Genomic DNA, 25658 nt, shown 5'->3' on the forward strand with positions numbered 1-25658 from the left:
AACAGAACTGGTCAGGTGAGTATTCTCTGGGTTTAGTTCCCCACTGGGAACTAATTTCACTGGGTTTATTTCCCCATGGAGACACAGACAATGATAATATATGTTCTAAACCTTTAACACAGCCTCAATTGCATGATATACAGCCTATGTTGTTAAAAATTGTTGTGCCATACTTACCTGTCAGTTGCTCCAAGGACAGCCACAAGTAGGTGCTGAACAAAGGTGAGATTTGAAAAAGAGCAGAGGCACTTATTGGCTGGTTCTGCCTGTAAATCATTCTTGATCAGTATCAACCTGACTGCCTGCCGTGGTTGTGTTTAGGTTCTGACACCCCGAGGCAGGTAAGTATTACACAGTGTTAGTAAATAACAGTGTTAGTTTATATAGTAGACAAAAAGGAACATATATATGCTGGAGTAAACTGATATTGTATATATATATATATATATATATATATATATATAGATAGATAGATATAGATATATTGTTGTTTATGGTCGTTCTACGCCTGGATTGGAGTATTCTTGTTTCCCACAAACATTTACTCATTAGTTTCCAAGGACTGCCAGTGATACGTTCACATTGTCATATACCCTGTTTTTTTGTACTTCTAGCATTAAGAACTTAGCAAAATGTTTCTTTCTTGGCTGCTGTGTGTGTCAAGTACGTCTGCCTTTTAGAATCTAATTCTTCATTTACTTTATGCAAGAATGGATTCCTTGACTGGTACCGACTCTGATGACTCAGGACTATAACTAACCATCACAATTGTGCAGCAGTGATTTGAGAATTACATTTTATTGAGTACTAAATCTTTCATAAGAGCCCTGTTTCTGAAATATGCGTGCGATGGAAGCTGCGACGACTCGCTAAAAGTGACAGCAGGTGAACTGTATTTTAACATCAAAATTCTGAAAAGATAATCTTTCCGTATGTGACATAGGTAGCCTGGACCTGCTCTCTGAGTTCAATTAAGCACATACAAGTATTAAAGTATACTTTTTATTCATAGGTTAAATATAGACATTTCCTGCCTGTAATATTTATCTTTAAATCTGTAGCAGCACTGATAATAAAAGGATGATTATCATATCAGTCTCCGGAAACTGCATATCCTTAACGCATGTGGCTACAATTCATGCTTCATTCACAATGTCTTCAATTGTAGCCACCCTATTGTTTGATAGAGAGATGAGAAGCATCCACATCCATAATACATAATGCAAGGAATCATGGGACATTTATTTTATTATAGGCAGGCCCTAGTGTTCAGATAGAAATATTGAAAACTACCAGCAGCCTCTGCACAGGTTTTTCTGCATATATAAATACTTAATTATTAAAACATATTACTTATATTTGATTGTTTGTTAATATATAGTTCTTGATGTGAGGACGTATATCCTTTAAGTATTACCCTCCAAAAAATGTTAGCACAAACCTTATAAATGAAGATTTAATCTGCATTTTTACTGAGGTTGCAATATTAGATTACATTTTCATTTAATGCTTTAGATGAAAAGCCTACTAACTGGAAATCTATTGACTGGAAGAACATATTTCATTTTAATGTATCTATTTTGGGAGATACTATGTTAAAAAATGCATGACATGAACAATAGACATACAGATAAAGTAATCTAATAGGGTATTGTGTAAGCTGATCTTTTTATATATATAATATATATATATATATATATATATATATATATAACAATCAAATGAAGACAATCCATCAAATCTTTCTACCAGTTCCCAAAGCAATTATGCCGGTATTATGGGTTTGATGGGGGTGCATGGAAGGAGCGTTATAAGGCTGGGGGGTAAAATTAAAATATGAATGTGATAAGAGGATTAAAGAATAGTACAGATGTATGTACAGGTATAGGATACATAAATCCACAATTTCCATCTCAGTCTGTGACAACAACATATTGTCTGTGTAACATATTGTGCAGATATTTTCATCAACTCATTTTCATCCAGTAAAATTATTAGTTTTCATTCCTTTCTATCTTTCTTTTTCTTTGTATACATATATATATGTGATATGACAAAAATTGTGACCATTCTAAAGGAATAGTTCCTAAAATGTGATACCATTACCATCTAATGAGCATATTTAAAACAAATTAATCATTTTAAATTTATTTCCTCATGTATCCACCACCAGGACCCATAATGAGTTGTACCATAAACTGTATTTTGCAGCCAGGTATACTTCCATGTTCACTGAATTGGCCTGCAGTTGACTTTCTTCATATCTAGATTTAAAGTGCATTTAAACTGTTAAAAGAAAAGTCACCAGCAGGTAAATGTTTTTGGCAAAAGAAGTATGCCCAATATTTTTTGGCCCAAAAAAGGCCTTGTTCTTGGTGGCTTTTTATCCCTACATTGCAGTGTAGAGATTAGCCTTTTATTCGGTGCTATTCTTAGATTGTAAGCTCTTCTGGGCAGGGTCCTCTTCTCCTCCTGTGTCACTGTGTATATTTGTCTCATTTGCAACCCCTATTTAATGTACAGCGCTGCGTAATATGCTAGCTCTATATAAATACTGTTTATTATTAATATTATTAATAATAAAAATAATATTAATAATAATATATTCTAAATATAATTTACTTGCTAAATATGATATAATGACATGAGTTCACCCACATTAACAAATTCAGTTCAGCTTTAAGGTTTACTTTACGTAGGTGGTGGGAGCAGTGTCAGTCATCCGGTGGCTGCAACCACAATATGTGTTTACATGAATGAGTGTTTGATTTAGTTGAATGGACAGCCAGTTGGTGTTTTTTAACCAGCCCTACCTCCCCTATTTTTTCCCCATTGGCAGCTCTGGGCAAGATGCATGTTTGCAAGGGGTAAGGAAGCAGTAACTGCATCTCAGGCTACCTCCCTGTGTGGACAAGCCTTCAATGCTGGAACTGTTTAAGAACAAGAATGACTAAATCCTGTTCTCGATGGCCATATACAAACCAGCATTTTCTTTTAAACCAAATCACATTTTGACTCTTTTAAACCATTCTGCTAAATGTAATTCTGTCTATTAGAGAAACACTAAATATATGTGTGGACCCCAGCCCTTGAGGATTGCAGTTGGAACTAAGCCTAGGAGCTAAATCGGTCATCTCCTGGGTTTGTGCTCCTTAGCTGCGCAGCACTGTGTCACTCCATATCAATGTAGGAAGTGCTGTGACATCATTTGCGGTATCATCAGCAAGTTTTGTGAATCTGGGGACCAAGACAGGACAGAGCAGAGGGTTTTACAAAAGATTACTTGCTTTATTGTTTGCTGATAACAGTCTCCAGTGATTTCATCCATGCACTCTCATAATAAAAAAATCAAATGTAACAAAATATTGATATCAGTTTTTTTTTTAATTTGCCCTCGTTCCAGATCCTAAAATCTATATTCAATGCTTAACTTGCTTAGTTAGTGTGAAAAACTTGCATAATTGAAGACATTGGGCCTGATTTATTAAAGCTCTCCAAGGCTGGAGAATATACATTTTCAGCAATGAATCTGGGTGATCCAGCAAACCAGGAATTGATTTCTTAAAAGTAATTTGTTATTTGTTAGCAAATGGACCATTCAATTCTAGGTCCGCTGGATCACCGAGCTTCAGTGATGAAAGTGTATTCTTTCCAGTCTTGGAGAGGTTTAATAAATCAGACCCAATGCCAGATGGGAGAGCAAAAGCTAGACACTGCAGCAAACACAGCCATGAATCTGAACACTCTTAGCACCATGGAACACTAGGCAGTGCGGAAAGGGCATCTGAGTTATGTGTGGGGGCATACTAGATTAGGAAGAGGAACCCAATAAGGATTTTCAAAAAAAGTGAGCTTGCACTTCAAAGTTTAACCCCAGGAAAATAGCTAAATACAAGGAGGAAATACATATATGGAAGTTTCTATATCTACCAAGTATTTGTGCCTTTATCCATGCAGTCCTGAGATTTATATAGCTTTGCCCTTTAGCACAGCCCTGTTTAGAAAAGGAATGGGAGCAGGGGAGGAGATTCAGGTTACTGATGAGCTTTTGTCATCAGCATGCTTTATGATATGCTTCTTGATCTGATTGGTACTATGTGCTGCTTCTCCCTCTCAGATCTACTCACTACAGACTTTATAGATGCCTACAAGAGACTGATACAAAGTCAAATATAGTTACTTATATTGCTTAAAAAAAAAAATACATGGTATAATGAATTATTGATTACAGAGCTGCATTCCATTGTATCTTTTATATTTGTTTGGAATTCAGTTGTAATCAAGCTTGAAGGTGAGAGTCCAGGGTTGTAATTGAGTCAAGTAATCAGTAGCATCTCCAGTATTTCCATCATGGCGGGCTCCCATTAAAGGATTAACTTCACACCAGCAGACATGTTGGCCCAGAAGCCTTTTAGTGCCCAATGCCAAAGCTGGTAAAGGAGGCAGTAGTATGGGAGTCATGCAGGACAGACTGAAATCATTAAAATGAGAACTCCCAGCTGTTTGCCTTTGTAATAAATATAAAATCATGTATGTACACAAAAGCATACATGATTTACAAACTGGAAGAATTCTACTCTTGTTCAGTTGTCCTTCCTTGTCCTTTATGTAATAGGCTATTGTCCCTAAGAAGAGTTGGTGATAGCGTTAATGAGAGCAAATCTTATAGGATCAGGACATTTGAAAGGACATTTCAAGGACATTGTTCTTTGATTAAGTTTAGCCTGTTTTGAGAGAAATGCAAACGCTTCCACTGTTGTCCTCTCCTTCTGAAATTATATTTATCTGGATGTCAGGGTGATCCCCCAGCTTCAGTGCTTAATTGTTAGTATGTTAGGTCTGTGATTGTAGAAAATATGAAAGTCTGCAGATCAGCCAAGGTACCCACTGTTTAAAGTTGACCCACATATACTCACCATGATGCACAATGACCCATATAGTGAACTCGCTATAAAATTATTAAGTTTGGGGTCATTGCAAAAGGGCAAGGAGGGCACTCTTTGTATCAGGAGGAAAAAAGGGTTTAACCCCAAGAATAAGGAATAGCTTAAATTGAAAATGGAGAGTGTTAGTTTGAATCAGCTGAACTGTTAAAAAAAAAGCTGGATGTGTTTCTTGTTGCATATAATTTAGCTGTCTAATATTATTTATAGACAATTTATAGTATAACTTATTAGTTGGGGGGGAAAGGTTCTTGTATATCCTGGTCCTAAATATTAGCAGATTTATGTGCAAGGCAGAAAGAGTCAGAAAAAATCGGTTAAGCCAAGCAGATTTCCCAGGATTTGGGAATAGTTACCATGATGCCCTGTAGGCCACCTGTAGCTAATCTTATCCCCACCACTGACCATGCTTTGTATCACACATACAACTGTGTGGGGGGCATCCATCTTGGTAAGGAATTCTTCTTCATGTCAGTGCCCCCCCCCATAATTTGGAGGGATATTTTCCAGATTAAGTAAAAGAGATGGAAAAGGCAGAGATCCACAGGATTAATGAGTCCAAAGCTGTAAATATGTTGCAATGAATCAGCAGACACAACTTCATCTTCAAGTACAGTAGTAGGGTCACCAAATCTATATAGAATATTAGTTGCAAATCCTGTGTCTTAGATGATGTCACAATGCAGATATACAGCTATGAGGCAGTTCTATAGGCACAGGAAATGCAGTATCACTTTTCCGAAGGTATTCAAGCCTAAATGTAAATTCTTATTGTGTCACATATACATATATATATATATATATATATATATATATATATATAATTTTTAGATGTTCAATAAAAGGTAGCATATCTTGACTTTATTAGTTCAGGTCCACCTAAAAGAGGAACGGTGGAAGCTGCCTGATAGCAAACTGAGTGAAAATGACTAGTCATTAGTATTGCCTATAGGGTTCATTGCTTAGGGTAATTTCACCGGCCTTCCCAACTGTTCCTATTGAAATATATGGGGATACTTGGGAACAAAGTCTGTGCACCCATTTACCCATGCTTATGTTCATGTTGCAATGGTTTGCAGTGAAGATCCTGGATGAAACTTCACTCAACCACATGACAAAGTGCTCATTAGATGCTGTAGTTGACTTTAAAAACTGTTTCTGAGCACATATTGGTGCACCTAGGAGAGGCTAACCATGCAGTTTTAGCCCACACATCTGAGGTCTTACTCCAGTGTTGGCCATGTTGGTAAAAGCAGGGATTTGCTTCCCCACGTTGCCATGATTTCTAACAGGAATATTAACCAACAGGAGATTCAAAAAGCACAGATCCAAGTAAAAAAGCAGAAGCAGTGATGTACAGGGAGAATAGTGAGCAACACAGTGGTGAGATCGCCAAACCTTTGGGGCCAGCAGTCAGAGGCATCAGTGCTTTCTCTGTATATTTGCATTGATATATATCTGTGTATATATCAAAGGCTCAAGGCACAGGAAGTGCACAGCTATTTGTCAGGAACAGATAAAAGCTGAATCATTTACGCTATTGCTTTGGCACATTGAATACCTCTGGATGTTCTCTATAAAACTGCAAATTTTCACTTTTTGAGTCCAGTCCCTTTAAGTGCTTTTAGCCATTTATTTAATTGTCAGGATGGTGTGTTATTTTCAAAATTTGAAGATTAGCAAGCTTGAGTCATTACCACGAATTACCCTTATTTAAAAGGCTTTTACAATTTTTTTAAGACTGATTCATTACCTTGATGTGCTGAAAAACTAGGCTAAATTTCCCCCTCCCAAGAACAATGACAGCCAGGGCTTGGCTAGATCAGCAAATTTCAGTAATGCTATAGCTTCTGCAATTTAATATAGGAAATGCATAATAAAAAGAAAAATATTGCACCCTGTGTTATTGCCTTGCATTGATTTTCAAAATTTATGATGTCATAATTCTATGCTTATGCATTCTATATTTACAAGTATAAAATGAACTGCCATCCTCACATATTTGTTTTTTGACAATAGGATATAGTGCCCTCCTATACCCCCCCTTCCCCAATCGTACCTTTCTTTATGTCCGCCTAATATTGCAACACAGAAAGGGGTCTACTTATAAATTGTTAAATCTGACATTCACTAAATCATTCCCTAGTAGAGAATCTCCCAGGTACACGCTCCATCAGGGAATGTCAGATTTAATGCTTTATACATATCCCTATGTAATAAATTTCACCTATAGTCATATTTTTGCACCTCTTAATCTCTTCCAAACTATTTCAGCCTCTACTTGTCTTCTTGTATTCACTCCGTTGTTGGCTGCACATTATTATTTTGAATCAGCTTCCTAGTGAAAACTATCAGTGGTCCATGTGTGCACCAAAATGCTTCTGGATGACCACTTTTAGCCTTCCCCAGGGGCACATATGACAGGGTGACAACACAGTTAGGGGGCCATTGTCTGGTAATATTTTAATGAAAATTACTAGTTTAAAAAGACTAAAACAGATTTTAAAACTATTAACACATTTTAGTGATTGTGTTTCCATCTATTCAGTGAGTATCATACAATAAAACCTAACTTCTTAATGTCCATATAGTTATTCTACCTGCCTTGTCCAAAAGTCGCAAATTGTCACAATTGCGTAGTTTTTCAGGGTACATCTGTGCTGGAATCAGTCATATGAAATTACCTGGAGGAAGAGCGCCAAAAAAAAAGTAGTCTTCCTGGTATGTTTGTCATTGCAATTAGAAACTTATCTTCTCTTGCAGAAAAAAAATTCTCAAAGTGGAGATCCAAGTCCAGGATTATTTTTTACCCACATAGCTTCCATGAGATAAAGAGGTTTTGTTCCTAAATTAAAAAAAATGTGTATGGTCCTAACTACACTTTCTTTTTTTATAGATATAAAATCTAAAAATCTCTGTAATACTTGTGAAAAATGCTGCATCTATGATGTCCAATCATTAAACCTAGTGCAAATTAATTTGGTCATTTAATCTGGAGGGGAAGAAAAAAATCCCTGAAGCCCTGTTATGGTAGAGCACATGCCAAATGCCTAGGCTTATGCATACATTACTAGCTGACAGGGGACCCCGGAAGAGCATTTCCAGCAGTAAAGGTAAATATTACACAGCTTTTACATCATTTATCTAGACAAGGAACAAGTTGGCCCTTATCTGACCTACTTTAGGTTCTAGGAATAGAAAGTTGTTTATTTAAGTAAATACCTTATTTTCTTAGTAAAATACCTTATATTCTGTGCTCTTTATTCCAATTTGGTTTTGTAATGCTTGCTGTCTAATGTGAAAAGAGAATGAAAGTTCTTGTACTCTCCAGACTTTCCTGGCCTAGCTACTGATTCATACAAGGGTCTGATTTGTGGGGTGAATTTTTTGTGTCAAGCCTGAGTCATGGCTGTTTAAAATTAAGCTTTCTGCTAACAAATTGAATTTTAGGGGTTTTATATGTCAGTGGCAGACAGCAGAGGATTCTCTTCTCTTTCTAAAGTGGAACTGTAACTCCCAGCAATCAGTGCAAATCAAGGTGAAGAAATATGTACTGATAGTAAGAAATCAAATATTGCCTTCTTTAAAGGATCCAAAAAAAAAAACAATTTCTAGCAGCAGAGGCAGACTGGGTGACCCAACTTCTTTGTATTGTATTTAACTAATATAGTTTTTTCACTTCTCTGCCCCCAGCCTGCCACTGGACATAGGAGGGCAGCAGCCACCTACGTCAATTAGGCCTAGCATACATGAACAGATTCTCTCCAGTTTTGTACCCTCCACCAGCTGATATTCCAATAAGTAATCATTTGCTTAGAAGTCCTTAAACAGATATTCTGCTCTTCCAAATTGTTTGGTGGAAATTGATTGGAATTCTGATAAAAAGAATCAAGACAATTTATTTACTTTCAATCAGTATTCACCAACATATCTGATAGTATGAAATATCATTACTATACCATATTTGTTAATGTTCACTTCCAAAATTGAGACCGGTTTTTATTGTGGATGGTTTGGTGATGTCTGTCATTTTGGTAATACATTTTGGGTTACAAGATTTTTCCACCTTGAGTTGCAGCTCCTCTCATTGCTTCTGATGGTTTAGCAATAGGAGGGGAGAAAAGGGAACATGAATATGTTCAGTTGGGGAGAATGCTAGTTTAAAGCAGAAGAAAACCCAAAATAATAAAATCACACTTACCTTCAATCCCGCAGATCAGTCTGTCCATCAGGAGGTTTCTTCCATCGGGTCCTGCGTTGTCCTGGTATCCATCTTCGGCTCGGAACAGAGGGAGCGCCAAGCGCCACCATCTTCTGCTCTCCTTCCACATTCTTCTTCCTACGTCACCAGATCTCGCACTGCGCATGGGCGAGATCGGGTGACGTAGATTGGGAAAAAAAGGGTGTTACACTTATAAAAATAACAAACAGAATTTTTACTCTAAATAAAAGGGTTGTCCACCCTTTTATGGAAAGTGAAAATTCTGAGTTTAGGTACGCTTTATGTGAACCTTTCACTAAGAGTTTAAAGTAATCTGCTTTTTCTGACCTGGTTGGTGTTCTGATCGTCTGCATTTTATATCTTATGAATCACTGACCTAGAATGGTTGTGGAATGGATGTGATCAGATAATTGTCACACAGTGATTTTCATGTTTGTTTCAGCTGTATGACCGAAAATACTGAAACCAAAAGATCAGTTTTACATCCAGACAATTAGTATTGTATAGCATGAGTTCAGCTATGGCAGCTTATAGAATATTTCAGTATATATGTGCACTTCATGTAAACGTGTTACTTTGTACTACATGGCCAAGCACCTATTTGCTTTTGGATTGAAACCTAATTCTAGCTACAGCTTTACTGTGTTTTAATCTCAAAATTTTAATTGCTGCCGATATCCTCTATCTTGCTCCCTTCTCACGCCCTTCTCCTTTCTCTGTCCTTCCCAACTGAGCATAAAACTTATGTAATGCACTTTAATGTGAAATGTGTTCATCGCTAAAAGCTGCTGACATTTCTGCTGACTTTGATATAACAATGTGTATTTTACCTTTAAGGGCTGTTAACAGAGTAATTCTGTATGATTTTGGAAGGAGCCGGTCCTAGGCATCAATTCTTCTTCATCACCTGTTGATTATCTGCTATTTCATTTGTGTGGGAGACAAAGTAATGATTTTACAGGATGCACTTGTGTATGTTTCTGTGTACAATAGTTAATTTCTAACTAACACTAATAAGAGCTTTAGATGTGAGCTTTCAAGGAATGAGAATGATGGTGCATTATGTGCGGCATCACTGAGTGGGCTGTCACGCTCCATGTAGGTGTGATTGTAAAGCAAGAGATAAATACAGGGTGGTCGGAGGGACTAAAACTGCCTAGGAAATGCTAGGGAAATAAATGTAACTATGCCATTCTGAGATTATCTCACAGCACTATACATACAAAAAAAGGTCCCAATTCATTGGCAGTTTATGATGATGGAACACAAGCTTGAGAATGAACTGATTGCTATCCCATTGTACAGTAATATGTTGGCGCTATAAAAAACACAGTATAATAATAGTAATCATGTAATAAAAATTAAAGGAGGTATTTATCAACTACCAATCATATTTTATTTCCCATGTAGACATAGAGAGAAAAGAGTGCAAGTACCAGTGAAAAAACATATATTCACAGACATAGATTTAGGATATTCAACCCTGTCCATACTATTGCCTTGCAGAAACATACATGCATATAACATGTGATGTTCATGTGGTAACACAAATGGATATACAACATTGACTACTTCACAGTACAGAGATGGTTCTCACCTGTGTGCTGTTATTGGCTATGTGTACTTTTAGGGCTTACATATACTTTTGGACTTTTTATGGAGGCCACGTATCACTAACATGAAACAAGTCCAAAATGGGGGAATATTTTGACCAGCTATTCTCAACCAGGGTACTGTAGGCTTCAGGTTGCTAGGGGTTCCTTGAGCTGTGCCTGATTGCCCACCATCTGATGGTGCCTATATAGTTCTGACTCCAATACCACCTAGAGCAGTGGTCGTCAACCTTTTGGAGCTCACGGACCACTACATTTACGGACTCTAAACCGTGCATGCGTTGGGAGCCGTGTGTCACTCAAAAGGCAAGAAACTTCCCCCAGAGTGATGCCAGATCCCACTCCCCCTGTCCAGGGACACAAACCACCCACCGCCCTGACCCTGCGATCCATACGGGGGACATGGTCCAAGGCTCTGGCTGCTGAACTCTGCAGCGGAGTCTTTTTCCTGATCTCGCTGGGGGGCGCACTGGCCAGAGCCGCGGACCACCAAAGTTTTTTTCTTGTTTCCACTGGTTGGTGACCGCTGACCTGGAGTCACCTGCATGTCACTGATGACCTTTTTAGCTGTCTGTAAGGGTTCATCCTAAGCACCGCTGTAAGAGAGAATTTTTCCAACTGATCCTAAATTATCTGTATCTGTAGTCCTTCCTAAGACCTGAAAATTATTTAAAGGGTTCCTCTGGGATAAAAAAGGTTGAAGAAGGCTGGTTTAGACCTTTTTACTGCAGTCTAGATTAAGTTCATAAGGTGACCTCTCACTTATGTTGCTTATCACTGACAGAGCAGATCATGGGCACAACTAGCAATACCATACTTAAAATGGCAAAGGAGCAGAACACATAGATACATAGGTTTTTGTTAATTATTATTCTGTGTTGCCTTTAACTGTTGGTGTCCTAGGACAAAACGTGAGTGGACATTTCCATAGACAGAAATAAAGACCAGGTGTTTTTAAAGCCAGTTGAAAATAACTGTATTTGAGTCTAATAGTTATATTAATAAGCCCTGATGAAGGGTGAACTTTATAGCCCCAAAACCTGTTAGTTGTTTCAATGATTAAGTATCCTTTAAACCTAAAATGATGGGAATATGATTGGGCATGTGACAAAGATAAATATATTATATGTTTGAGTGTATCTACTAATCTTAAGTAGTTGGTACATTTGTAACTTGGTTTGGGGGATTTTCCCAGGCCTGATTATAAATGAGTGCTATAAGTAATAATTTGTTGCTGTGGGCAACGCTGACATTAATTCTTTTAGTCAGCAGGCCCTGTGTCATAATGACCTTAGGTATTCTTTTCTAAACTTTCCATTCCTGAGGTAACCCTTTCACTGCTGTGAGCACATCCCAACCCCCTTGCATATAAAATCTTTTCATCTTGGCAATTATACAGGACAAGAGTGAAAAGGCCTGGGGTGAACCAGAATTCCTGGAACTGGCCGGCTTCCTCCCATTTTACAGCACTGAAATCAAAGTATACTAGTTAAAATTCTGCTTTAGATTTATTGCAGTATTGAAATTCCTCTTTCTTAGCGTAGATAGGTCATAATATGAAAGTGCCAGCATTATAAAGAGTATTTACCGAAAGGACCATCATAAATTGCCTTTTTATGGGCTCTGAATCCCAGAGCATTGTGGGCGTTCAGAAGTTATTTTGGGTGAGTATATTTTATTCAGCACTTTGTGATTTGCACAGTAGGGATTACAGAGAGAGATTGATTTTAAATTAGGGCATATCAGGTTATATATGCAAACAGACCTACTCAGTATATGGAGCAAAAGTGCAGTAACAAGCAGCAAGCAAGCAGAATTCACTTACATAGAGCCATAAATGTTATTTGATAAAATGACATCATGAGCCCATTCACACTTAGCATGCAATATATGTGTCAAGTATGTGCAGTATGGTGCTATTTTAAATGTAACACTTTTTTAATAGCACAGCTGCAGGTATACATAGATAAAGTGCACCTGTCCTTTACCTAATACATGAAATAAGGGCCAGTTGCTTCCTTTAGATGCAGTGCATTTTTTGCACGTTTTGTTTTACATGCCTTCTAGGTTCATTTTACATGTGTTAAGTCTATGAGAATCATTTAGAATCTATAAGAATCATTTTGGTGCAATATGGGTCCATTTACACTACCTGTGTTTCAGGAACAAGCAGCACAATATTTTCCCATTAATTTGAATGGCACCTCAATACACCTCTAAATGCCCTTGCATTCTAACATATTCTAATGTGAACTGCAGTAGACTGGTAAATTTTGGTGTGTATAGTACATTTATTTTATATTAGCTGTTGCCTGTGATGCATTTTTTATGTATGATAATACACAATTCTTTAGGCATATCAATGCTCTTCTGCAATAAAAAATCTGCCTTCTCAAAGTTTTATAGGCAGGTATGTTATTTGACCTGTGGAAGCCCATTGAAGGCCTATTGAAAATGAATGATAAAGGAACTTCAATAACCAGGTCAGTATATGCAAAATGTGTGAAGTCTTTATCAATTTACTCCTGACCTTACTTCCTTTTTTCCTTAAAGTATATATAAACCCAAGATAATGCAATATTTTAAAGCTTACCTATTCCTAAGTGCGGTGGCTGTCTTACCTTTTATTTTTTAGGTTTTTTCATTCTCATCCTTAGGCCATCCAGCCCTTTGCATACTTCCTGTCTGAAGGAGACAACACTTACTCAATGTATTTATGGAGCAGCACTGTTGCCACCTTAGGAAAGGAAGTGTGTCAGGCCTACTGAACAATTGGTAGGGTCATTGGTTGCTGGAAAAAGAGGCTTTTACACCATAATGCATTGTTCTGCAGTGTTTTATGGTGCATCAAATTTATTTATCAGTCTATAAGTTTTAGGTTTGTAAATAGGTTGTGCACAAGGTTTATTATTTGTGTGCAGAATATATACATCTGTACATTGCAGTGCACTGTAGATGTGTGTTAGGGTGCAATTTACTTTCAATACCAAAACACAGACCTACAGTTCATTACTGTGTCATAACATATGTCATGACATCCTATAATGTTTATTTTGGTATGAACAAGCCCTTACGTTGGTAGCAATCAATGTAAATGTTACATGTAATGATGTCATATGTGACTTGGGGGATAGGTTGTGAAGCTAGAAGGAAGCCTATAGGAACGAGGAACAAGATGAATATTTATTCTTATTCTTTTAAAACTTAACAAGTATTTGACCCATGCACTGCGGGTTAAAAGGAGGCCTACTGCCAGCTGTTGAAATTTGGTCTTCTTGTTAAATATATTCAATATATGGACCCAAAAATGCATAATAGGAAAGTAAAACCCATGTTTATATCTATTTTCCTTTAAATAGAATTCTACATACAATATTTTTTTTTTTTTTGTGGATTAAGGTTTTATATTTTTTAAAGGTGTTGTTTTTTTAATGCCTCCAGAGGGATGGCTTAATTATTTTATAATTATAAAAAGCATTGATGTTGTAAATAGATTTGATGGTAATTACGTTGAACAAAGTATATTGTTTCCTTAAGGCATTTAATTTAAAAAAAAATCATGAACTATTTATATATTTAACCTCTTCATGGCTAAGCATTTTTATATCTCTTTATGTCTCTTTTTGGCCAGAACATAGTTCTGCATTGAACTGTTTAGTCCAATGTTTATTTTACCTTTTTCATGGAACATAGAAACACATTAGTGTGTAGCGTTATAAAGCTATTGAGATTATTTTTTTATGATGTGCACAAATCAAAGAACATTGAAAAGAGGAGGTTGCAACACTAGCAAATTGACATATTTTTCTTATCACAGGATTCTCAAAATCTTCATGCACAGTGGTCAAAGGCAGCTCTCAATGAACTTGGTGGTCCTATATAGGTACACTCGGTGAAAAAGTAAAGGTGATATAAATTTACAGTGCTAAAGCTAACACAAATCCAAAGGATAACCTTGTTAACATAAAACAGCCAACACATTTTGGGGGCCAGAAACCTCCCTGTCCTTCCTACATCAAGGAAGTCTAAAGTCTAAATGAAGTCTGTCTGCTATTAGGAATTAAAATAGCAAACTAGAAAGATATAAGTACAGTCATATAAAATTTTGATAATATTAATAATACCTTGCATCAGTTGATTGAGCTTTTGGGGCATTTGTTTATGCAAAACTCTCTAAAGGATTCTCCACAGCATTTCAATTGGGTTGAGGTCTGGACCATTGCAGCACCCGGATTCTTTTCTTTTTCAGGCATTCCATTATAGATTTGTTGATGTCGTTGGGATCATTGTTCAGATTATTGTCCTGTTGCATTACCCAATTTCAGCTGTCGCACAGATGGCCTCACACTTGACTCTAGAATACTTTGATATACAGAGCAGTTTATGGTCAACTAAGCAACTGAAAGTGCCCAGATCCTGTGGTGCATAACAAGCCCAAATCATCACCCTTCCAAGATTATGCTTGTGCTTGTGCTGTGTTTAGTTTTCACCAAACATAACGTCGTACATTATGGCCAAACATCTCCACTCTGATTTTGTTTGTCCGAATCACATTATACCACAAGTAATGTGATTTGTTCAGATGCAACTTTGAAACCCTAAGAAATGCCACCATGTTATTTTTAGAAAGAAGAGTCTTTCTCCTGGCAACCCTTCCAAACAAGATATATTGTTCAGTCTTTAATAAATTGTACTGTCATGGACTGTGAAGGGACTGTAGAGTCTGAGATGTATCTCTTGGGTTTTTAGCAGTTTTTTTTCATATGCTTGGACATCCACTCCTGTAAACATTGGCAACCATGTTTCCACATGTGAATAATCCTACTCTACATCGTTGTAGAATGATGGACTTTATTTTTGTTTAAAACTGGCCTTACTATCCTTACCGGATTGATGGGCAACAACAATTGTTTCTATGAGAACCTTTCTGATGTTTAATGGAAGCAGTCACACTTGCTGATGATAATTTCATAAAGTACAAAGCACCTGGCTGCTACTTACCCTCATAATTCATATGGATATTGTAAGAATGTATTTGATTTTTCACACTCTGCTTCTGCATTTTAGACTATAACAAATAATCATTGACTCAGTGTAATGTGTGATGTATTGTTGTTCATCTGTGGCTGTATTTACCTGTTTTTTTAAGACCTGCTACAGACCAGATAATTTCTTATTATGTTTCAATACACAAAACCTTCCAATGAAAAGAGAATATAATTTATTTTCCTCATGACTGTGTAGGTAATTCACCATGCAGAAGCAAAAGCTGTAATACCCTAGCTGCTTAATCTAAACAATTAAAGTTGTGTTGAAATGGAACATTGATTGTGAGCCAGATCTTTTCATCCAATATTATTACCTGACTTGGTTTAGGTAATTAGGCACAAATGCCAACAAAGACACTCCAAAATCTTGTGGAAAGCCTCCCAGAAAATTGAAGGCTGTTAAAGGAAAAGGCAACTTCATATAACATTTTTTGGAATGTGCTTCATATAAGTGTGATATCTGCAAACCTTTTCCAATATAGCTCTCCACTATACTCAAGGTTACTCAACACCATGGCCTGCAATATATGGCCCAGTCATAAAATATAGACCTGCCATTAGTCATGAAAGAGAAGGAGAGGCCGGTCACAAAAAATTCACAGGTCACGTGGCTGGGCTGACCTTTTTGCTTTTTATTTAACTCCCAAATCCAGCAGAGCACTCAGTGTAAGCAGTGCCAATAAAGATCACTTTTATACATAGTTTCTTTTTTTATTAAATTCATGGGCACCATATTATATATATGACAGTCCCACCAACAACAGGTCTGTATGCATACAGGAATATTCTGGAGTATGTGAGATACTGTTTAAATGCTCAGTAAAGTGTCCCCCCCCATAACTCCTCAATGCTCCTTGTTTTTTTACCATTGCCAGCTGTGGGATCACAGCTGGCACTTATATGTACAAGCCTTAGGGCTAACACTGCTCCACAGTAGATGGATTTATCCTTCCACAAATTTATTAGAAATAATTACATTTAAAAGACATTGCCAATATTTTTCCATACACTTTATTCCCAGCTCTCCAATAAAAGTCAGACATAGTCAATCTCATCTCTGCCTGCATTGACTAGGATCACATATGCTTTTAAAATAATAAAGGAGTGTAATCCCAAAACGTTTTTTGAATATAATAAGGAACACTAAGCATATATGACATTTTTATTGCTGTTTTCCCTATAGGAGGATATCCTTTTATTTTCTGTCATAGGAACACAATCCCTAATGATTACTTAAAGCAATAAATCATTTATCCGTGTTCCTGGTGGTTTTACTGACCATAGACACTTGTACAGAAGGTTAGGGGACATCCCCTACAAGAACAAAGATAGTAATAAATATCTGACAGATGCTCTAACCTCCCTGGAACTACACTTGTAAGAGGACCTGGCATGTAAATGAAAGGGGTATATACTTACATTCCCATACACATGAAAATGGATAAAATGCCATTAAAAATACAGATTGTACAAAAAAACTGTATCAGTAAATTTATACTCACTTTAGCCCAGCTATCGCTGAATCTAATTGGTGCTGGAGATGTTGTTTTGCCCCTTGGTAGAGATAAGCATTCAAAATCTCATGAGGATTGCTTGCAAAGCACTGGAGCAAATTCCCGAGCATTTCAAGCATCTATCCCTCCTGGGATGCAGGTGAGGTATAGTGGTGTCATCTTCTTCTAGAATCATGTTTTATAATAGCCATTTAGATTTAGTGAGGGTAGAGGCTGTGATCATTGTGGACCTTCTTTTTCACATTATATCTGTTTTCTCATGTGTAGCATTCACACTTCTATTTGTTTCTGCAAAAAAGATGTGTTTTGCTGCAGGAAAGTGCAAAAAGCCATTCTTTTCAGTGAATCCTGTGTACATCAGTGTACTTATATACATAAATCATAAACGTTTCATCTTTGTGCGTAAGCTTATGTAAAGCAGACCCATTATAAAATATTTTTGTGCAAATGTACCCTGTAAACTTTATTTTCCTAAATGTTCTATCACACTTTTAATATTATAAACACGTGTTGTGCATAGACTTTCTTCCTGCATGTTCATGTGTAATGTAAAGCTGCATTAAAGGGCCCTCAATGTAATATGTGCTTTTCCATGCAGGTCAAAGCAACAGGTTCTCCTTATGTCATACCTCCCAGCTGTTTGGAGGGACTGTTCATTTTTCTGAACCACATCTGTCTGTCCCTATGTCCTCCTCCATTGTCCCTCTTTATGGGTAGATATATAAAACTTTATAAAAATGTATTATAAAAACGGAACTAAACCCCTGTCACTGTTCCAGCATCTTCTCCCTTCCTTTCTTCTTTTCTTTATTGTCTCTGGCCGGTGCCCCCCGGAGCGGGGTAAGAAGAAGGACCCCAGTGAGTTGGTGGGGTTATGTCATCATGACTTCACGTTCAGTGACACCTGTCTCGGCGCTCCATCTATCTGATCCTGGCCCAGCCCCCTGCCAAATTTTAGAACCCATTGTGGCCCCTGAGCCAAAAAGTTTTCCCACCCCTGGAATAGGCCATGAAGTATCTCCTGGGTATGGTGTGTGGTATTTCATTCTATCCCGGCACCTGCAGCTGCTGCTCAGCGAATTTCAGCAGAAGGGTGGCAATCAGCCAGTTAAGAGTACTTATTGCAGAAGGGACATCACCTATCCCTTCCTGCAATATGGACCTGCCTGATGTAAAATTTTTAAAGTGGTGCTAATAACACTTTAAATATTACAATTTTTCTGTGCACTTACTTTTTATTGTTTGCAAAATGGGAGCATGGCAGTGTGTGTCATTTGCTTACATACCTCATTTCTGATATTTGAAAAGGAGGTTATATCGACCACCCTACAGTATACAGAAATTTCTGGGCAACATACTAGGTAAACTTCCTGGCCCCCACCTTCCCAATGTTTAAAAGTTCCAGCATTGCAAAAGTCTAGCTCTTTTGGTTGGGGTCCAGTACAGAAGTACTCCCACTGAGGACAGCTCCCATCTCCCGAAAGCCAGGGATGCCCTACCCAACACATATCTTGTCTTTTTTATCTGATTTACTTTGATTGAACAGAAAAAAGCTGATAACCTTCTGAGCTATATTCCTGGGTCGAAACATGTGTTGTGGCCACTATGCTCCCATAGTCCCTCTTCAATGGTTTACTTATTTTATACAATAATTAATATAACAGGAGGAGCTGGAAAGCACACAAAGGTAACACCTAAAATTCTCTGATGGACAGGAAGAGTTCGGAATTAGGGTCATAAGGTAACCTTGTTGAAGTATCAATAACATAAAAGTAGCCAGAGTTTGACTCAGCAGGCGTTATCTAAAATTCTGTTGTTTTTTTAAATTTGTTAAGTGCACCCGCCTAGGCGATGAAAATGAATGGGAGCGCAAAGCCTAGTGCACCCGCCTAGGCGATCAAGAATGAATGGGAGCGCAAAGCCTAGTGCCCCCGTCTAGGCGATCAAGAATGAATGGGAGGGCAAAGCCTAGTGCACCCGCCTAGGGGATTGAAAATGAATGATACCTATGTCAGGCATCCCAGGAGGCTCTTGAGTGCTCCTTCTGCACATGCCAGAGCTTCTCGGACATGCGCAGAAGGAGCCTTTTCGCGCAAAGAAAAAAAAAATTGCCAATCTCACTCTTGCACAGTGAGATAGTTTTTTTGAGATAGTTTTTTTTCCATCCTACTTCACCCGATCTCGCGTCTGGGTCAGGTGATGTAGGATGAAGAACCCAGAAGAAGAGACAAAGATGGCAGCGCCCGGAGCGCCGGCTCTGGAATGGATTCCAGGACGACGCAGGACCCGATGCAGGACACCCCCAGATGGATCAGACTGCCCTGCGGGATATAAGGTAAGTGTATTTTTTTTTGTCAGTTTTCAGTTTAGTTACTCTTTAATATACAATACCCATAACACGATACTAAAAATATGTTATGGTATCACTTCACCATCACTTGGTATATGTATTTGGTAGACAGCGAATTTTCACAGAGATGACTTAAAGTTTGCACAGAAGGAACACTGAGACGGACAGTGAGGAGAAAGCAGTGAGAGGAGGTGTGTGTGGGAGATTGGAAGAAGTGTCTCCCTGCAGCAATGACTCACTGGCTGACTGACAGATTTCAGACCTTATACAATGTTATAAAATGATACTCTTGTTGAATTAACATTTAAATCTGCTCAGAATCTAACAAAAAAGGAAGAAACTCGCCAGAAAAAAAATAAAGACATCTGCAGACACATAATATTTCAGACAAGGTGTAAAAGAGAATGTAAGGATACATGCCTAGGAATTTCAAGAATTGTTCCAACATAGTAATATATAGACATATTATGCTTGGCCCATTAATGCCTTCCCTTGCCTACATAGAATACATATACCCGAACAATCAGGGCTTCTTTAGACAGGTAGTTAAACAAGCTGTTTTCTTATCATTCCCAGTATAGAAAAGGTGAAGGAACCTCCAAGCTTGCTTATTATCACTGAAACTATTGATGTGTTTTTGCATTAAAAAATGTTCATTCAAGCATTTGCTGAAGCCCAGAAAATCCTTCCCATGTCCAGTTGCCAAGCAGTTGAAATGGGCACTTATTTAGTGGTAGCTGCAATGCAACCTGAAAGCCCTTATGGCCTTTACTTTTATTTGGGCCCTTTTAACCTGAGTAATCTACCAGTAAAGTTATTATTACGTCTATTGAATTAGTGCAAATGCACTGAAGGGTATCTAAAGCTGAACTTCTATTTGGTCTTTTTTGGTTAGTTAGTTTTACAGTTGAAAATATTATATTACCTGTGGTTTGATATGTTCCAAAAATAACTGTTGATCCAGCAAACCCTTTTATTTAAAGTAAATGTTATGCAAGCGGGTGTGGACCCACTGTGCCACTGACTGGTTATACTCCGGAGGGGCGTGACTAAGCAGCTACCAGGTCTTCGCTAGAGCCTCTGATGGTGAGGATAGGCTTGGGCTGCGGGGTAGCTGCCAGGTGCCACTGAACATAGGAAGAGGGTTACCTGAAAGACAGGACCCGGCGCCCGTGCCTACGATTAGGAGCAGTGGCGCCGGCACGACCTGCAGTGCTAACAGTAAAATTTCTGTTGTTTTTTTTTAAAGTTCAGCTCTCTTTTAAAAAAAAAAGGTGCAGCACCGCCCCCTAATTCTCAACCACCTAGGCGATTGAGAATGAATGGGAGCGCAAAGCCTCCCGGGATACCTATGTTAGGCATCTCTGGCATGTGCGGAAGGAGCCTTTTTGCGCAAAGAAAAAAAAGTTGCCGATCTCATACAAGCGCAGAGAGATCGGCAACTTTTTTTCCATCATACGTCACCCAAACTCGCGACTAGGTTGGGTGATGTAGGATGAAGTACCCGGAAGAAAAGACAAAGATGGCGGCACCCAGAGCGCTTAGCTCCGCATTGGCCTTGTCTGGCATTTCTAGCAATCCCCCTTCGCAGTACTTTTCCTTGCTACTCCAAGGTATGGACTTAAATGGTTGGAATTTCATAGAAGAATATTGTTATTATTATTGTTAGCCTGTGCAAAAAGATTACCACTGAAATTTAGAGACATAAGATTTGTTTTAAATAAAATTAAATAATGACTTACATCAATGAAGAAGACAGGGCAATTGGGGTGGGCATTCTACTGCACAAGGCAGCCTTGGATGGGAAACCTTTCCCCTTGTACAATGCATCATTCCACGCTACATTTATAGACTGCCTGACATCTAAATATGTAAAAATCAACATAGGGAATGGAAATCCACACCTAAATTGTTATCACTAGAACAAGTGTCTCTGTTTAAAACAATTCCCTCTAATATTGTTTTGATGACAAATTTTGAATCTCCAGTTTGCTCTGGGTTCCTTGAGCACTGAGCAATTTGTGCCTCTTCAGGTCAATTACTGCTGACACCAATGATTTTTTTGGCTAAGAGAGTGATTGTAAGAGTGCTTTTCTTTCCACTGTCCACCAATGTAAAAGGCATTTATCTCGCTGACCACCACACTGGGGTTTTCTAGGAACTGAAAGGTATTCCAATGGTTCCCCAACGTTAAAAGGTTTGAGAACGGCTGTATTATACAATATATCTTAGATGGTATCAGTAACTTGTATACATGGTCAAGAGCAGTAGAGAGAGGTTAATGGAACCTAAGAATGCAGAAGGTGTGTGATCTAAGCTACTTTGGCAAATGAATAGCTGTATCTCAAAAACGACAGCGCCCCTCAGATTTTCCCACATTACAGACTATTCAGAGGATGGTGAGAAAAACATTTACTGGATGGCAGTTCTGTGAGTGCCAGAGCAGTATAAAAGAAAGAAATAAAATTAGAAATTATTTCATATGTAGCAATTAAAAGATGTTGGGGTCCCAAGATCAAACTGACTGCCCACCATTGCCTTACATGCATAGAAGGCTTTTCTGGCCCAGAAGCACAATTTTTGTTCTAGGACATAAACCACTGCTTATTCCCGCATAAAGTGACAGATGCAGCCTACCCTTCCTGGGATATCGGCCAAACATCACATATGTTTGCGTGCCATCTATTAACTTGTGCCATACACTGGGAACAAGCTTTTACAAAAATTGGATGTCAGAATAAAAATGGGTAGTGTCAGCTTGCCAAAACTGATGCAGTGTGGCCTAAGGTGTACCAGAGATATAAGGGATTGTCACACTGGAAAATGAGTTTTGCATTTCAGACACATGGCAAAGTGTTTTATAACATATAGGTGTGCAGCTGTTGTGGGTGGAAGTGATCTGTAATTTTCATACTAACTTCTGTGTTTGTGTTTATTACCTAAGAAAGAGTGAGATTAGATGGCATGGCAGCAGTGATATTAGGAAGAATTAAAGTAATCTTGTCAATAAATTAAAGCAGACGAAAAGTATATGTGTGGCCAGTAGAAAGATGAGTTTGTACATTTGATTTTTATGCAAATTATATGCACATTTATTGCAAATTGCTCTGGGTTGAAATTGAGAGCATTCTGACTCTGCAAGCTGCAGACTTTGATTGGTTCAGCTTCAGGGCAGTGCAATTTGCATGTGATTTGCTTACTCTTGCATTTTCTGCATCTAATGCACCATCTCTGCTTAGCAGTGACAAAACTGATATCCACACCCCTGCAACAACATTTTCATTCTATTGTAGTGCAAACAGTGACAAAAGTGATATCCACACCCCTGCAACAATAATTTCATTCTATTGTAGTGCAAACAATGCCTCTACAGGAAAGTGGCAACTTTGCCCTGATTTTAGAAGCAGTGTTATTGTTACATCATCATACGACTTCATAAGAGTTACTTTACACCAGATTTCATTGCATTGTATTTGACCGTTTAGTATTTATTGATATGCCTTAAATACAATTAATTTACATGCAGATTTTTAAGTTCCACTTCCTTCTATCCCTCTGCTGCTGTTATTGAATTGCCTCAGTCAATAAAGAATTGAAATAAGTAACATAAATCAATTTGGAAAGTAAATAATAATACTTACATATGCCTGGGTTACATCCCCTGGATCGTAATCCTCCAAGATTAGTCTGGGCATTCCAAATCCTACAAAAAGGTCATTTTAATGAGAATGACGAGGAACAGGTCACAGAAGAACCCTGCAAGAATGAGGAAATAGGTAAAGGTACATTTTAGGTTAACCATTGATCTGAACATATGCATTGCAGGGGTAAACCCACTGCAAGGCTTTTTTGGTGAAGTTTGGATTAAAATAACTAAACGTAACGTTTTTAAATGTATTTGAGACAGTAGGTCATAGAAAAACTTTGTTTTTTACTCCTGGTATTCTATTAAAAGGATTTTCCCTTACTTTTTGTTCTAGAGACATAACAAGTAAAATGTAATCTCTCCATAGTGAGTGGAAAACCTCTGTTATACAGTTGTTGCTAGAACAGATTTGTCTATTAAAAAAAGCAAAAAATGTTTTGTTGAAAGACAGTGGCACTTCATTATGTCCTTGTGGGAGAGGGGGACAGTGCAAAATACTGCAGGGAAATGTAACTATTGTGAATGCAAAGATCCTAGTTGGTAATTTACCTCAATGCCATTAAATTGATGGATTAATGTTGGTACTACCCCTATTGACCCGTCTTATTTTACCCCTAATGATGCCTTCTATGTTGATTTCAGTTGAGAATAATAAATGGATAAAAAGCAATTAGCCTTTAGCCTTCCATGAAAAGGTGGTCATTTATTGGTTAGGAGAACTGGATAGATGTTGCACCCCACCAAAAAAGTCAATATCTTCTTTGGAGTATTTGGAAAAGATAAGCAGCCCGATGCAAATGAAGGTCACTCTTCTTTTCTATGTAATTAACTGAGCATATCTTTAAGCAAAAACTATTATGTGCGCACAATAAATTGGAAATGGCCTGAGGCTAAAATAATACCTATTAATACATTCCTTGCCAGTACAACCAACCCCTGTTGGATTGCGTTCTCTTGTATATGCACTCTATACATGTCATCTATAAAAAATAGGCTTGGTAGGTAAATGGTTACATATGGTGCTATGCGGAGTCTTTTGCAGTCATGGAGAGTTTGTATCCTGTATGTTTCAATCATTCTCTCAATGAAACGGCAGAAAGTTCTGCATTAAACATGACTGTGGTGCAACAATACTCCCACATAACTAATAATGAGTTTCAATGACCTTCACTGCCTGCATAGCCTATTGTGCTGTCTCCTTGTGTGACGCATTATGAACACTTCTGTTCCTGTCTAACCTACCTATTGGTTCAATACATGTAGTAAAAGGTACATAGTTTACCTGCAACCATTGTAAATGTAATATCTCAATGGTGCTATCATGTATTTTCAATGAACTCTGAATTTGGGTTGTTTTTGTAGCATATACTTGCAAAGTCATTTTTGCTGGAGGGTTTCCTTAATTTTACCTACATACTGTGTTTCCTACATAGAAAAATCAGTTAAAGGAATTTTGCCAAAAAGATGCTGTGCAAAAAATTTGTGAATACTTGAAGACTGATTTGTGTGAAGTGTAGTTAGCTCCAAGACAAAAAAAAAAAAGGATCTCAAGGCTCCTCATTTGCAAATTTTAAACATTTATACAATAAAGTACATATTTTTAGTTTGTTAAATACACTTATAGCTTCTAGAGCTTATGACTTTGGAACAATAAAAACTGCAACAATTCTACAGAAAGAAGATGATTTTATTGTATTCTCTATAATGAACTGTATCATCCTCTGCAATTCTGTGGGTGTAAAGCACTTTGGTGTCCCATGTCATTGGATAATTCTATTTTCTTCAGTAAGGCAGATCTCATCTGCTAGATTCACTGTGAAATTAGGAACAATAATACATTGCATTCGGCAGAAAAGATTGCTCCGGCATGGTGACTTTGCCTAGGCTTAGATGATGGCATCAGTCTGCTGCAGGCAGGATGAAACATGTTCTTTGTCTCTTCTCTTTCAGTAATTAGATTTACATTATACCTTTAAAGCAAGTCACAAAGTGGGAATCTGCAGTATGGATTAATCTGTGTCAGACTTTAATGAACTAATCTAAGAACAGCACAAGCACCAGAAGTTGTGTCATCCCCGAGCCAGCATCTCAGGCCATTACGTAGATGCTGACCCTGAATGATACCTGAATCAATTAAAAGAAAGGTGGAATATACAATATTACTGTGATCAAAGTGAGAGGTAATGCGTAATCGTGTTACCCTTTGCTCCTCATGCATCTACCCAACATGGAATATACGGTATATCCAATATTAGGTTCAATAATACATATTTATAGCATTATGTACAGTTTACATGTACACCTAAAAATATTAGAAATACC

General features: G+C 37.7%; 1 protein-coding gene across 5 annotated transcripts in view; it reads left to right on the plus strand.

The window, feature by feature from the left end:
• The window catches only part of ANKS1B (ankyrin repeat and sterile alpha motif domain containing 1B), an 84927-nt gene that overhangs the window by 14972 nt on the left and 44297 nt on the right, over positions 1-25658 (plus strand). Inside the window, exons 1-2 of one of the 5 annotated variants that reach the window (XM_072400417.1) lie at positions 12296-12442; positions 13177-13261. The exons of the other annotated variants lie outside the window; for them this stretch is intronic. The gene's annotated coding sequence lies outside the window, so the exon portion shown is untranslated. Of the gene's footprint in view, positions 1-12295; positions 12443-13176; positions 13262-25658 lie in introns of those variants that run through there. 5 annotated transcript variants of the gene reach the window in all.

The sequence above is a fragment of the Pyxicephalus adspersus genome, chromosome 2 (genome assembly GCF_032062135.1).
Source record: "Pyxicephalus adspersus chromosome 2, UCB_Pads_2.0, whole genome shotgun sequence".
NCBI lineage: Eukaryota > Metazoa > Chordata > Amphibia > Anura > Pyxicephalidae > Pyxicephalus > Pyxicephalus adspersus.